General features: G+C 34.1%; 1 protein-coding gene and 1 long non-coding RNA gene across 4 annotated transcripts in view; one reads left to right on the top strand and one right to left on the bottom strand.

The window, feature by feature from the left end:
• The window catches only part of ARID2 (AT-rich interaction domain 2), a 244,139-nt gene that overhangs the window by 124,828 nt on the left and 103,514 nt on the right, over positions 1-15,797 (bottom strand). The gene's annotated exons all lie outside the window — the stretch shown is intronic.
• On the top strand, positions 7,325-11,182 carry LOC141493470 (uncharacterized). The gene is made up of 3 exons (XR_012470224.1): positions 7,325-7,404; positions 10,397-10,476; positions 11,143-11,182. It is a non-coding gene; the product is annotated as an uncharacterized LOC141493470 (long non-coding RNA).

Below are 15,797 nucleotides of genomic sequence, written 5' to 3'. Positions count from 1 at the left end.
AATTACTTGTAAAAATTTTTTTAAATGGAGAGTAGTATAATCCCTAAAATTTCTTTAGTCACTTAATCCCAGTTTCATCTGTTTCCTAAAAAGTTCTTTAGTCACTTAATCCCTATCTGTTTCATCTGTTTCCTCTTCTGTGAGCTTCAAATATAGTATTTTTAAAGCACTTTGGATGATGTCACCAGTACTCTCTTTAATTCATTCCACTGCCATTAATCTAATATATATCACTATTCACCTGGTTTATAGCTAAATTCTTTGAATGGTTCCATTCACCTTTACTCTCACCCTCAATCCCAAACCATTCCCTGATTGATCCTTATGTATAATATTAATAAGATTACTCTGGAACTACTGAATATTAAAACTCTTTGGCATAGACCAAAGGCCTATGACAAGAAATTGCAACCTTTATTTAACCCTTTTTCCTCCACTTCATGGACTTTAAGCTTCAACCAAACCTGTTTCCTGAACATAACCTCAATTTTTCCAAATCTGTGCCTTTGCTTAAATTTTCCTGTCCCAGAGATGTCCATCTTTCCAGTCAATAATTCCTTCTGGATTTTTGTATTTGTATTTTCATTAATTAAATTGTCTCTATTATATTTCTTGGTACATATAATTAAGACCCTTTAGATTAATGGATTTTCTCTTCAAATTTATTATCCATAAAGTAAATAAAATTTAAGGCAGTGAACTTTAAATTTTATTGTTGAAAATGTCAAGATTTTATGTAACTATTCTGAGTTATTTCACTCTTGTAAGAAACTTCTAGCTTTGAACTTATGATTCCCATGAATCTAGTAATGAACCTCACATAGGGCCTAGCTAGTCTGATACCCAAATGACCAATCCATATTAGAAATCTTTGTGACCTGTTAGAAAATCTGCCAGAGGTTTATATACATAGAAAAAGATGAATAACATACCATATTTCCCCATGACACTCACATGTATGAGATGCACCTTATTTTGAAAGCCCAAAATTTGAAAACAAAAGTATTACATAAAGTTATTGAACTCAAGTTTTACACATCATGAAATTCAAGGAGCTTTTGCTCATAGCTTTCAGGCATCTTTTGGGCAACTCTGGAGCATGGATGCAGGCTTAGTCCATTCTGTTTTATGAACCTGAAGTACCAATAGTGTCCCTTGAAATCAGTCACTTCTTTTTTCATCAGCAATTCTTCTGACCTTCTGCTGATCCATCTTTGTGGAAACAGGAATTCCAATTGCCTTTTGCTCTTCAATACATATGTTCAATTCCTTCTTTATATCATGCCATTTGACTGCTTTGCCTCACATGGCCTTCTTTTGCCCTGGCATTTTCAGTAAGGTTTCTTCTTCCCAGAGCCAGTCTTGGATTGTTTGCTCAATTGGAGCAAGACCAAACTTATCTTCAAGCAGCACGATTTTCATTTACTTTTGAAAACTAGATCACTTATTACCTGAATTCAGCACTGTATGAAAATCTTTTCTGAGACATTTCTGGCAGAATGTAGCAAAATGTAACCTAATATACTGGTACCTAATGGGAAGCCATGAGCACAAAGACAACAAGCACAAAAAAAACAGGAAATGGAAGTAAAAAAAATCTACAACCACTGTATAAGATGCTCCCAGTTTTTACACCCCAAATTATTCAAAAAGGGGTACATACATGGGGAAATATAGTATTTCCTAAGAAAATTATGTAATGTCCTGAGAAGAAATTATTCCAGAAAGCATTCTTGAAATGCTACTACTATCCTGAATAAACTGTATGATGTGTCTGTGCTTCCAAAATTGAGTATTACACTTAAAAAAATAAATGATTTTGAAAAATAAATAATGCAATACATTTAACTCTCAAAGGTTAAGAGAACAAGCAGCATAACGAAACAATTCATCTGTGCCATCAGTTGATAATGGCAGGTAAGGCCCAAATGAAGATTCAACGTGTCTTGTTTCACAGGATCACATATTTAAAGGTAGAAGGGACATTAGAGGTTGCCTAGTTCAAATGCCTTATTTTTTGTATAAGGCCTAGAAAGGTTAAAAAAATCAAGGTTGTTTTGTTTGTGCATACCGTATTAGAAAATTATTGAATTTGCAATCATTATTAACTGGAGCAAATCTGCCATATTGGTTTTCTTTTATTTATTATTTATTTTCATTTTCATTTTTGAAAGTAAATATACTTATGGAAGAGCCCTATTTAAAATTATCCAAAAATTCTAGTCTAGTTCTGTTAAAGGTTTTTTCAGACCTTCCACAAACTCACATTTTGTTAATATAGAATTAGGATCACCATGAAGGCATGCAAGACTTTTGGGGGGCCTGGGGGAAGAAGTACTTTTTATAAACTTAAAAGTAAAAAACAAAAACAAAACAAAAACCCCAAACTTAGAACACATAAGTGTAAATCAATAAGAACTAATATAAGGAGAGAAACAGCAAGTCATTTGTCTAAATATAACAACTAGATTTTCTGCATAAAAAAGGTAATTAAAAGACATGCAAATTAGCAAATGATGAAAATCCTAAAATTAGAGAAGTTTCATTCAAGCACCAATTCAGAGATATCTAAAGAATCTTCTTCACTAACTAAAGATAATCCAATGTGTCACATCAGAATAACACTGAACATTTCTTTCCAGTATATCCTCACAGAAATAAAAGAAAAAATTTAATGGCATTCCAGGGCACACAATCTACAAATACTGCATTCAAAAATAAAATATTCAAAGAGAAATTAAATTTAAATATGACTATAATCAGTCCGAAATTAGATTTAACAACTTGTCATTACTCAAACCTGACTTTCCCAAGTGAAGATTTTCCTCAACAAAATGAATGAATGAGAATAGTTTATTCCAGCAGGCATGAAGGCAGCTGAATCAGGCACTATGAAACACAGTTTGGTCTGACATCAAAGATGCCAAGGTCATCCTCCTGCCATTAGACTCTGATGATTTGGGGAAAAAAGAATGAGGCTGAAGACTTTGTGCCTCACTTAAATCCAGTTCATACAATGCCCAATGTCACTGATCGTCTTTGAAAACAATGGTAAGGACAACAACAATAACTAAAATTATCTATTTACCTATGTGAAAAAATAATGCATGAAAGATATCAATCTGACTCTTTATATAATAATTTAAATCCTCAGTCTACTTCTTAATAATTTAAATCCTCAGTCTACTTCTGAGACATGAGAAAGCTATTTACAAGATGGAGCAGTGCTAACTTTGCAGTTTTAGCAAGCTCAATAAGAGATACTTATCTGAAATGTGTATAATATAAATAAAATATAGATATATATAGATATAGATGCAGCTATATGTATTTATATATATATGTACACATATATATATAATTTACACAACAAATCTTGAAACAAACTGGCAACTCTTCTGAATTATATATATATATATATGTATATGTATATGTATATGTATATGTATATGTATATGTATATGTATATGTATATGTATATGTATATGTATATGTATATGTATATATAAATATTTGTACCTATCTCAGTTCATGGTTACCATTTCATTTACCAAAGTTTCTTCACTGATTAAATATGGTTCATCTTTTTTCAAAAACCAGAAATAATTATGAAAACCCAGGGATACAAAGAACTAGAGGCAATTCTTTGGACTAGACTGATTCTGAAAATAATTTATATTCTTAAAGTTAAGAATTCCTTTTTAAGATCAACCTAATTATTTCCCATTGCAAGTATAAACCCATTCTACTGTACCTATCAGTATAAACTGAGAAAATCAATAAATAATTTCTCTGTTAAATAGAGGTGTATAAATTCCTACCAAGCTTTTTCTTCTTCAATCAAGCATGTAATTGGTTCCAGAATGGTTAACACTGGAGAATACTTCAATTGAGAAGTAGTTAAAATGTATGAGTGATACATATAAAAATGTACATATATTATTATATAATAAAAATATATATATATATATATATATAAAACAGAATAGACTACATGTTGATGACCTCTAATCCCCATTAATGGTCACTAGATGACACCAACATCCAGGAAAGATAAAATTCACATTGCTTTGTGGAGGTCTTAGCAAAACTCATATTGCTTTGTTGAGGACTTAGTAAAACTGATAAGGCTGAAAGATCCTGGGATCTTTAGGAGGAGCCATCCCTCCTGGAATGTCCTGTTGATTCCCACTTCTGAACTCCCTCAATCTTCCCTAGGCAAGTGTTGGAAGGACAGGAGACAAGGATGACAAAGGATGACAAAGGAGACAAGGATGACAAAGGAGACAAGGATGACAAAGGAGACAAGTACTCCATCAAGATCTCCAAGTGCTCCATTTATTCACCAGAACACAGGTCCTCCTGGAAATATCTCCTTGGAGGTATGTCTGATATCTACCCAGTCCTACATTGAGAGCAGAAGTAGCTTTTTCAGATTCTGCCTTCTGATGATCAAATTATTTAAAAAATCCTTTCCAAGGCTAAATTTTGGAGGTCCAGTTTTCTAGTCAAGTGGCACAGCCCCACCCCAAGGCACACCTGCATATCCAGCAAACTTAGAGATATTAATAAACATGTATGTTAACCTAATTCAGTTTTTCCTCTTTCTTGAGGAAAATTTCTAAAGGATAATGCCTGTCCTTTATTAGGATAAACTCTGAAGGTTAACATATTTAACTACTATTTTAAGACCAAACTCACAGAGGTTGCCAATTATATTAGGTAGCAACTGTAGAAATTTTATAGATTATTGATAGTATTACCTAATCTATAGATTATGCTGGTGTAGTCCATAGGGTCATACCCATATAATATATGCCTAATATATTTTATTATATACTGTATGTATTTTTGTCATACAAATATACATGCATACATACATTCTAACTACTTCTCAATTGAACTTAGGCATGACTAAATGACTGAATAACAAAGGTAAGACAAAGATAAAATGAAACAGTCATTGGTCTTAAGAGAGTTTACATTTTCTTGAAGGAGATAATTATATACATTTGAGTAGAATATATAAGCAAGGTAACTTAGAAGAAGAAGTACTAGTAGTTCAGTTAAGGACTAAAAAGAATTCATGTAGGAGACATGTGAGTTAAGCTTTAAAGGAAATGAGATTCTAAAAGGCAGAAGAAAAAAAGAGGGAGTACATTTTAGAAATGGGAAACAGTCCGTACAACAATGGCATCAACACTACTACTTTGGCTGGACCATAGTGTGTAGAATAGGAAATAACTAATGCCGAGTCTGGAAATTTAAGTTGAATTCAGACTGCTTAGAGTTTTAAATATCAGGAGAATAAAACTGATTTTTGAGGAAATAAGAATCCACTGGAGCTTCATGAGCAGAGGTTAGTTCTACATGTATAGTTCACTCATGGGTTAGTTTTATAACAGAAATATAATTTTAGCAGCTATATAGATGGACAGAGAGATCAATTAGTAAGAGACCACAATATTACAAACAAAAGGTGGTAAGGAGTGTGGCATCCAAGAAAAGACATTAAGGGGTTGACTATAAGAGATGAGAGAAATCAGAATCAAGGGTAATTGATAAATAATTGTTTATTTAATTATTCATTTATCAAGAATAATACCAAGACCATGAACCTAGATCACTAGGAAAATGGGTGCCCTTAAAAGTAATAGTGAAATTCTGAAGAAGTGGGTTGTGGGGGGGAGGGGGGGATAAAAGATAATGATTTTTGATCACATCCATTTTGAAATGCCAAACAGAGAAAAATAGTTGGAAATGGCTAATGGGAAGAGAAGACATTGAATTAGAACTCAGCTAAGGTTGTAATATGGATATATCTAGGAGTCATTGGCTTAGAGAAAATATTTGCACTCATGTAAGCTAATGAGGTCACAGAGAATGCGTAGAGGGGGAAAAAAAGACCCAAGACAAAACTTTATGATACACATAGAATTAGAAGGAAGATTATCAATGGTTACCCTGCAAAGGAGCAGGTAAATAGGTAGAAGGACCATTACAAAGCATGATGTAACGAAAAACCAAAGAGGGTAAGGTATGCAGGAGAAGATAGTCAACAATAATAATTGTTATCCAAAGATCAAGAAGAATGAGGACTGAGAAGAAGAATGAGGACTGAGAAAAGATCTTTGGATTTAGCAATTAAAATGATCACCTCCAAAAATATTCATTAGCAATCTCTTTTCTATAGTGGCAAAGAATTGGAATTTGAGGGGATGACGATCAACTGGAGAATGGTTGAACAAGTTATGGTATATGAATATTATGGAATACTATTTGTTCCATAACAAACCATAAATAGTTGGACTCTAGAGAGGGATGGAATGAATTACAGGATTTGATGCTGAGCAAAGGGAGCAGAATCAAGAGAACATTCTACACATTAACAACAACATTGTGAGTTGTTCAACCTTGATGGATGCAGCTCCTCTCAGCAGTTCAGAGAGCTGGGACAACCCTATTAGACTGAGTTTGGACAATGCTATCCCCATCCAGAGGAAGAAAAACAAAACAAAACAAAACATAACAAAACCCTTCAGAATCTGATGAACACTACATTCACTTTTTAAAAACTTTCTCTTATGTATTTCTTTCCTTAATCCCAATTCCTCATACTAAAAAACAATCACTTCCCAAAGAACTAAGTAAGAATAAAATGCTTACTTTTTCATTAAGGGAAGAGATACATGTGTTCTCTTTGAAACCTGAGGAAATCTAATTAGACATTTGTTGGGGGGTTTTTGCAAGGCAATGGGGTTAAATGACTTGCCCAAGGTCACATAGCTAGGTAATTATCAAGTGTCTGAGGTCAAATTTGAACTCAGATCCTCCTGACTCCAGGACCAGGGCTCTATTCAATGTGCCACCTAGTTGCCCCAGAAATCTAATTAAAGAAGGTTCAGGAGTGGTTCTCTGATGGCGTGATGTTATGCCATTCTGAGAGAAATATGGACTTAATGAAGCATAGATTTATTCTGGATATGGTCAATGTAGAAATCTGGGGGGGTTTTGGTCTATACATACATGTTTATATCAATGAAAGTTTTTCTTTAATTCTTGATGGGGGAGGGATAGTTTAGAAGAAAAAGGAGAAAGAAGAAAAGGGAGGCATATCTTTGTTGATTCAAAAAATATAATTTTTAATTAAATTAGTTAATTTAATTAAAAATATAATTTTTAAAAACCACTGATAACTTTGAAGTGAGCAGAGTTAAGAAATCATAAAGTGGAATACACGGGTGTGACAAGTGAAATGACAGAACAAACAGCTTTTGCTAAAACTGTGTAAAAGGGATGATAGAAAGCTAGATGAAAGGGGGTAAGCTCAAGTAAGGGATTTTTTTAATAAGGGTAGGAAAATATGAATAGGATTCAAAATTTCAGAAAAAAACAATAAATGAGGTAAGATGGAAGTCAGGTTAGATAATTTGGGGTTGGGAGGCAGTCTGATGGAGAAAATGGATTCAGGGTATAAGTAGAAGGGGCTGGCTTTGGTGGTAGACCAGTAAAAGATGAGAGAATGGGACATGATTCAAAGGTTTTTGAAATGGTATATGAAATGAGTCGTCTTAAATGAATGAGATTTTATTTTCTCTGAAAAATATGAGGCCAGGTCTCCTCTCAAGAAGGCGTATGAATTGGGTCTTATGGGAAGTTTGAAAAATGAAAACTTGTCAAATAGCCAGATTGAAAATGTAGTTGACTCCCTCCAGCATTTTTTTCAGTAGTATATGAGAGATAAACTAGCATTGGAGTCTGGCAAGATAAGAATGGTGATTAAGAGAAAGGGGTCAAGGAATATGATGAATTGAAATGGTTAGCCATAGGTCCAAGTTTGGGGAGGGAGGAGAGTCAAGTAAAGGACTACTAAAGGCTATGAAGAGAACAAAAATCATAAATATAGAAGAAATATGACATGGGCATAATGAGATCCTGAATAATCTGTTTTGGGTTTATCTTTTTTTAACCTGTGATTTAATCAATGTAATGAAGGTTGGGTAATGAACATTGCCCAACACTATTCTGTGTTGGTGGCCTCCTTAGTCTTAAGAGAATTGTCCAAGAACACAGAGAAATTTAAATGACTTGTTCAGTCATAAAATGGCAAAGTGATAGCAGAGTAGCTTGAACCCAGGTTTTCTTGACACAGGTCAGTTCTCTAACCACATTTTTGAGACTTCTTATGCTTTTGTTCTACTTAAATATGAAATTATAATTTACAATTATGAAATTTAGTGTTATATTAGGAATTCACTTCCTTCACATACTGATTTAGCTTTTTATGATTATGTACCTTTTCTTGTTTATTTTTCAGTTGTGTCCAACAAACCCTGTGGGGTTTTCTTGGCAAATACTGGAAAGATTTGCCATTTCCTTCTCCAGCTCATTTTACAGAAGAGAAAACTGATAGAGTTAAATGACTTGCTTAGGGTCACACAGCAAGTAGGTGTTTAAGGTTAGACTGAACTCAGGAAGATGAGTCTTCCTTACTAAAGGGCTTGACACTCTATCCACTGGACCACCTAAATTATGCTCCTAAAGAACTCAAAAATCAAAAAGATATAGCATTTTTTTAAATGATGGTTTTAGAATAAGTGTGTCCAAAGAACTAAGAAGATATTTCATTCTTCTGATAGTGTTTAGCCACTAAGATTATCTTTTTTTTATTTCTGCAGGGAAATTTTTAAGGTGTCAGGTAAGTATACTGGGCTTGCAGTCACGATGACTCATGTTCCTGAGTTAAAATCTGGTCTCATACTCTGTGTGATCTTGGGTATATGTGTAAGTTTCCTCATCTGTAAAATGAGCTGGAGACAGACATGGCAAACCATTCCAGTATTTTTGCCAAGAAAATAAGGGGTCGTTACCCTAATGAGGTCATAAAAAGAGTCAGACACAATTGAAAAATGACTGAACAACAGTAACAAAAGTGACTGGTAATTTGGGACGGGTGATTTTAAGAATGCAAGGAGGAAAGGAAATATTGCTAAAATGAGCCAATCAAAACAATTTTAAAAATAAACCCAGATAGAGGAGGAACATGAAAAAGATTAAGAGATTTCACTTTCCAATAAAGTGACTCTAGAGATATATAGTATAGTAAAAAAAAAAAACCTAATCATGAGCATAATATAAATACTTCAATGCAAAACTGCCAAAATTAAAATGAATTTTACGAATTTATTTTTAAATGTGTTACATTTGAAGAGCTTTTTACATTTAGAAAATGGGAGTTTGTTCTCTAATTTTAGAGTTTAAATGAGTCTATTCTTTTAATCTCAAGTCTTCTATGGAATATCAAGAAAAAAACAACACTATTGTTTATTTTGGCCTTGTCTCTCTGCTGCCATAGTAGACATTACAAAAAATTAATTTATAGTATAACAAGTATTAATTATATAAAAAAACAGTTCTTTTTTGTCCATTTTTGAAGAAGCCCACAACATCAGTGAGGTGATGCCATGACAAGCGCATGAATTGGATTTGAGTGAGGGGGGCTGTGCTAAGTCACCAGCCTCACTTTTTCTTCCAGAGCAACTGGGTCCAATGGCCAGAAATAAATCGGGACAACCAAAGATGGCCGTGGATGTGAGGCAATCAGAGTTAAGTGACTTGCCCAAGGTCACACAGTTAGTAAGAGTCAAGCATCTGAGGTCAAATTTGAACTTATGTCCTCCTGACTCCAAGGCCAGTCCTCTATTCACTGAGCCACTCTTAGTCTGACAGCCTAAACTGAGATAACATTCAATTAAAATTATTTTAATTAGCTGATGACCTTTAACCAGAAGTACTTTAGTATTTCACATACTTGACTATATCAAGATAGTACTAGAGATGTCCTAATTCTCAGATAAATGGAAAATGAAGTCTATAAATTATAGGCCAGTAAACTTGATATCAATTTCTGATAAAATAAATAAAATGTACTATGAAAGGTTACCAAACATCTAAAAAAAAATGAAGCAGTGATTTCAAAAAGCCGAGATCGCTGTTTTTATCTTTCCTGAAAGGTTACTCAACTGAAGGAACACTAGAATACTGTGGAATAAGTGTGAACTTAGATTTTAGCAAAGAAATTGAAAAATATCTATGATATATTTGTTGATAAAATAATGGTTGAGACAATAGGTACATTCAACAAACAGTTAAAACCTATGATCCTTGGTGTCTGAATGCCAACTGATAAAAGGGTCACCATCTACAATATTCTTGTAGATCTGTGCTAAGTCAACCAATTAGCATTTATTTTGCATTTATACTGTTCCCATGCACTATGCTAAGGACTGGATATACCAAACAAAAAACAAAAAAAAAACCCCACCAACACAAAAGAAACAGGACAAAAAAACAAACCATGACTCTTTTTTTTTCCATCCCACTCCTCCGGTTCAAGTGAAGGCATTTATTTGGAGGATGACACTTCCCCAAAAACTGATTGGACTCCTTAAGGAAGACAGCAACTCAGCTGAGAAGGTGAGTTTTTAAAGGGTAGAGATGAGATGATCAGGGAGATATAGAAGGGGGGGAGGGGGAAACAGGTAATATCTCAGAGAGCAAAAATGAGGTAAGAACATGTAGGCAAGGCAAGTAGACCAAAGCATTTGTAGCACAGAATATATATAAAGAGCAGTAAGACGCACTGGGCATGAACATTATGACATGAACATTATCAGAGTCAGGATTTGTACTGTTTGAGTCTAAGAGAAGTAGCCTATGCCTGCCCCCTTCAGTGAGGAAAATTTGGTGAATTCAGTGGTACATCCAGGAGTTAAAATCAAGATCAACAATACTAAATACCTTATACACATAAACGAAATGCATTCTCTAGACTATAGAAAATGTGCATATATATTCAAAGGACCTACAAATATTATACCAGTGACATACAGAGAAACAGCAACAGGCATGTGCTTATTGTATGCACTCAACCCAATCTATGAGGGGCTGTGCAATCTGAGGTGAGGTATAGCTCACCACTGCCTCACCTATCTTTTCTTGAATTTGAGGCTAAAATACACAAATTCAGTTGCTTTTGTCTATGAAACGGACTGAAATCATACAAAAATTACATATGTAACAGAGATCATTGAGCAAGAATTAATCTTTATTTTATTTTATCATTATTTTTATATTCTTCAGGAGGTCAAGGAAGGTTCTGTGTCCTGATTCCAAGGGTGATAGAATTAAAGAATAATAAAAAACTAAGGGACTAGGTGTGGCTTTATTTAGTTTTGCTGGCTAAAAAATGGGTAAAAGAAATGAAAAGATGTAAGAAAGTAAGAGGAGGAATTTAATCACATCTTAAACTGAATAAAGGAGGTCTGAAAACACAGTTTGCTGTACAAATATACGAAATTCAACAAGGAAATGAAAACAGAAAAATGGAAAGATACAATAAAATTGGAAGTGAATAAATACAAGGGAAAAATTGGGAGTAAAACAAAAAAAAAAATAAACATCAATTTCCAAGGACTGAATTTAAACGAGAGAAAGAAAATATAAAAACCAAAGATAGGAGTCATTAGAAATCACAAATGATACTCAGATTTCAACTTTCTCCTCCTTCAGAAAGCAAAGAAGGGCATAAAGGGGAGAGAGAGAAAGTATAAGAGGGATAAGGAAATATAGTGAATAATCATAATAGTAAAAACAAATGGATTGATTTAACACACAAAAGAGAGTAGAGTGGTAATAATCCAAAAATATGTCATGAAAAACACATTTAAAACATAAAGAATCAGTTAAAATAGAGTTGGAGCAGAATTTACTGTGATTAAGGAAACTTTTTTAAGGAGGCATATATGGTTAAAAGAACTAAGCATGGACATTCTATTGTACTCAAATAAGGACACGTAAATAAATAATATTTATTATTTGAACCAAATGGCATAATAATTAAATATTAAGATGAAAAAATTACTCAAATATTTAAAAAGATTATGGAGTAAAACTATGCTTATTAAAAATCTTAATTATGAATTTTCAAAATTTATAGAAAACTAGCAAAAAAAAAACCCCTAAGTTTTAGTCCTTAATACAACTTTAGGAAAAATAGAACTCTCTGAAAACTCATGAATGCAAATAAAGAATAATATTTGAAAGACAGTGGGTCAAATAACAAAATACAGAAACAGCAGATAATTACATCAAAAAATGACAAAATTGGGGCAGCTAGGTGGCACAGTGGATAGAGCGCTGGCTTTGGAGTCAGGAGTACCTGGGTTCAAATCTGGTCTCAGACACTTAATAATAATTACCTAGTGGTGTGGCCTTGGGAAAGCCACTTAACCCCATTTGCAAAAAAAAATGACAATATGTCAAAATCAAAACTTTGAGGGTGTGAAAGATTAAAGAGCTACAATTAAAAATCAAAACAAAAGTTCCAAAACTTAAAGGAAAAATTAACAAAATTGAAAGTAAAAAAGGTAACAAATAAGCCTAGAAGACAGGGTTTTTTGAGGGGACAGAGGGAAGCAAAATATTAAAGAATTTGCTCTTTAGGAAAGAGAAAAACCAAACTGCCAACATGAAAAAATTGACCACAGATAAAGAAAAAGGAAATCCTTGGAAACTAGCTTGATCAGCTATAGGTCAATAAAGTTGACAACAAAATGAATGTCTGAATGTTTACAAAAACGAAAATGCCTGGATAAAAATAAACAGAATAAGTAAGAATTTTTAAAAATCTAGTATCAGGGGCAGGTAGGTGGTGCAGTGGATAGCAGGAACTATTTGATTCTCACAACAAACCCAAGAGGTAGATGCTATTATGATGCCCATTTTACAGGTAAAGGGTCTGAGACAGAGGTTAAATGACCTGCCCAGGAATAAAGTGATAGTCAGTGTTTGAGGGTCGATCAATGTAATTCTGGACCCAATGTTCTATCTACCCTAACATCTATATTTGATTTTTAGAAGTAACAGGAGCTGCTGAAGTATATTGAGTTATGTGGGTGACATGGTCAAGTCTGCACTTTGGTAAAAAATCTCTTTAACTGCTCAGTCTCAGCCCTTTTACTGTATAAGTATTTATATCAAAAACTCAGATTGGAGCATAGACTGTATTGCTTGACATATTATCTGATCAAAACTAAAACGAATAATAGGATCCAAAAAGATGTATCAATAGGCTACAACTCTATAGCTAAGATGCAATTTAATAGAGACAAATGAATCTTAAAATTAAAATAAAAAATAAAGAGATTTAAAGGTAAAAAAAATTTTTTAAGTAACTTCAAAGGCAGATTAGGAGATGTATTGCTAGACAGCAATTTCTCTGAAAAAGATCTGGGATTACTGCAAACTACAAGTGCAAAACAAATTAACAATGTTATAAGGCAAGCCCAAAAATAAAATTTAAAAAAAAAAGCAGAGGTGGGAGAGGCATAATGTTCACAAGTAAGAAGATGATGGTGTTACTATACTCTGCCCTCAATAGATTATATCTGAGGAACTGTGTTCAGCTCTGGATGCCACATTTCAGAAAAGACTACATTAGAGAATGTTCAGAGGAAAATGAAGAAAATAGTAAACAGTCTTGAGGTTATGCAATATGAAAACTGACTTAAAAGAACTGGAGATTTTACCCTAGAGAAGAATAAGATATGAAAGTTCTTTTCAAATAGTTGAAAGTCTGGAGAAGATAAGTTTTGATGGGACATGAATTGTAATGCTGCCACATAAAAAGGAAGCAGATATGTTCTCTTTCAGTCAGAAACTAGCAAATTTCTGCTTATTTAATGTAATCAAAGACCACCAATAATGAGCACTAATGGGTTACTTTGGAAGGGAATGGTTTCCCTCAGAGGCTAGATAATCACCTATTGAGAGAATATTTTTGCTAAGTTTGACTAGATAGCCTTTGAAGTAACATCCAAATCTAAGCTTCTAAGACAGGGAAAAACAATAATGAAATGATAAAGATAAAATGGAATTTATCATACTAGTTCACATACAGAACAAGCCAAGAGAAATTACCAGGATAAATTTCCCCTACCAAAATAAATTCTACTACTTTTGTAAATTTAAGACTATGGCACTATGGGTTGGTACAAATGAACTTAAGAAATTATTCCTCCCTACGATGGAATACCTTCACTCGTTCAGTTATTGGGCATCTGACAAGCTGGAGCACTGAACTTGGAGTCAGGAGAAGAGGGGTTCAAATTCAGCATCAGATGCTTGCCACTTACTAGCTGTAACCCTGGGGAAGTCACTTAACCCTGATTGCCTCGAATCGAGGGCCATCTCCTGATTCATATTTGGCCACTACATCAGATGGATCCGGAGGAGAAAATGAGTTTAGTGACAGCACAATACCCCCTCACCCAAATCCAATTCATATGGTTGTCATAGTATCACCTCCTTGATGTCATATTAATCATCACCTGACAAGAGAGCTGGATTGAAAATATTGGTGGAGGAATGTTCATAGGACTGACATTTCCTATTAGATGTGCTCCACCTACTCTAAGCATAATGTATCCAAGCCATAAGCTGAAGCCATAAGCAGAGGCTGGGGAAAGCATTGCTAGAAACAATTTCTCTGAAGATCTGGGATTATCATGAACTATAACCACAAGACAAGTTAATGTTATTATAAGGCAGGTCCAGGACAGTATCCTCTCCTATATCTATTTTGTGAAATCTGGCAGATCAACTTCATCTAAGGTGTTCTCCCTTTCTTTACAAATATGCTTTAGTTATGGTAAAATGTCACATCCTTTGGGGTAGCAAAAATCCTATTAGAAAAAAAAATTCCATATTTCTCTAAGGAAATACATATTGATAGAGGTTTCCATTTCACAGGAGTTTCATTAAGTAAGTTATTTTGCCTATAACCCCCAACCCTCAGGAATGAGACCATATTCGAACTTACAAAGAAGAGCCTTTTTTGATTCCTTTTTACTTTTTTTTAACTCAGCCTCTAACTACTATGCCACCTAGTGCACCATCCACTCTGATCCTAATGATCTCTCAAATCTCTCCAAAACAGAAACCATGCACCAAAGTTAGAGTATCTTCAGCTATCCCCATGGTCAAGGAAACCCAAATCCAAAAGAAGGTTAAATAAAACCTAACAAAAATCCCCTTAAAATCCATCAGTTGAGGCTCACTGAATCTGAGGTCCCTAAGCAGCCCACTCCAATCTCCTACTCTACCTGAAGACCAGCTGCTTTAATAGACCAAATAATGTGACAAAGGTTTACCCTCCTTCTTTCAAATGCTATGGAGTTCTCCAGTCTTTGGAATCACAGCCTCGCATAATGAAAAGCTGGATGCTACAGAACTCTTAACTGCCCTTGCTGGGGCAGATATCTAAGTAGCAATAGCAGAGCTGGAACAAAGATAAAATTTCTGTAAGTCAATGACATACAGCCTTGAAAAAGTAGATCAGCTCTGAAAAATTTCAAACTGTTGATGCTTATGAGTTGTGGGGGAGGGGGAGGGGCAAGGTGAAGGGCAGAGTGGGAAGGAAGTTTGGCAGTGCAGTCTATGAGAAAGAATACAAAATTCACCTGACCACCCAAAAGTCTGTTGGATCAGAGACCTATGAATTATGACTTGCTAAAAGGCTGAGATGCTTTGAAATTCAAACCCTAAGGAAATTATAATCTGAGGGGAAGGAGTCAGAAAGCAAATGAAATAAAATATGAAGAAAGAAGTAGGATAAACAGCACAAATAACCAAAAATTTCAGGGGGGGGTGCCAAACTCAAAGGTCTTGAAGAAGAAAAATAGTAAATAAGAGAAGAAAATGCAGTCACCACATCTGGTAAATGAATTCAGGTATCT

The sequence above is a fragment of the Macrotis lagotis genome, chromosome 7 (genome assembly GCF_037893015.1).
Source record: "Macrotis lagotis isolate mMagLag1 chromosome 7, bilby.v1.9.chrom.fasta, whole genome shotgun sequence".
Classification (NCBI taxonomy): Eukaryota; Metazoa; Chordata; class Mammalia; order Peramelemorphia; family Peramelidae; genus Macrotis; species Macrotis lagotis.
Note: the sequence above shows the minus strand (reverse complement) of the source record. Positions and strands in the feature narration are given on the sequence as shown.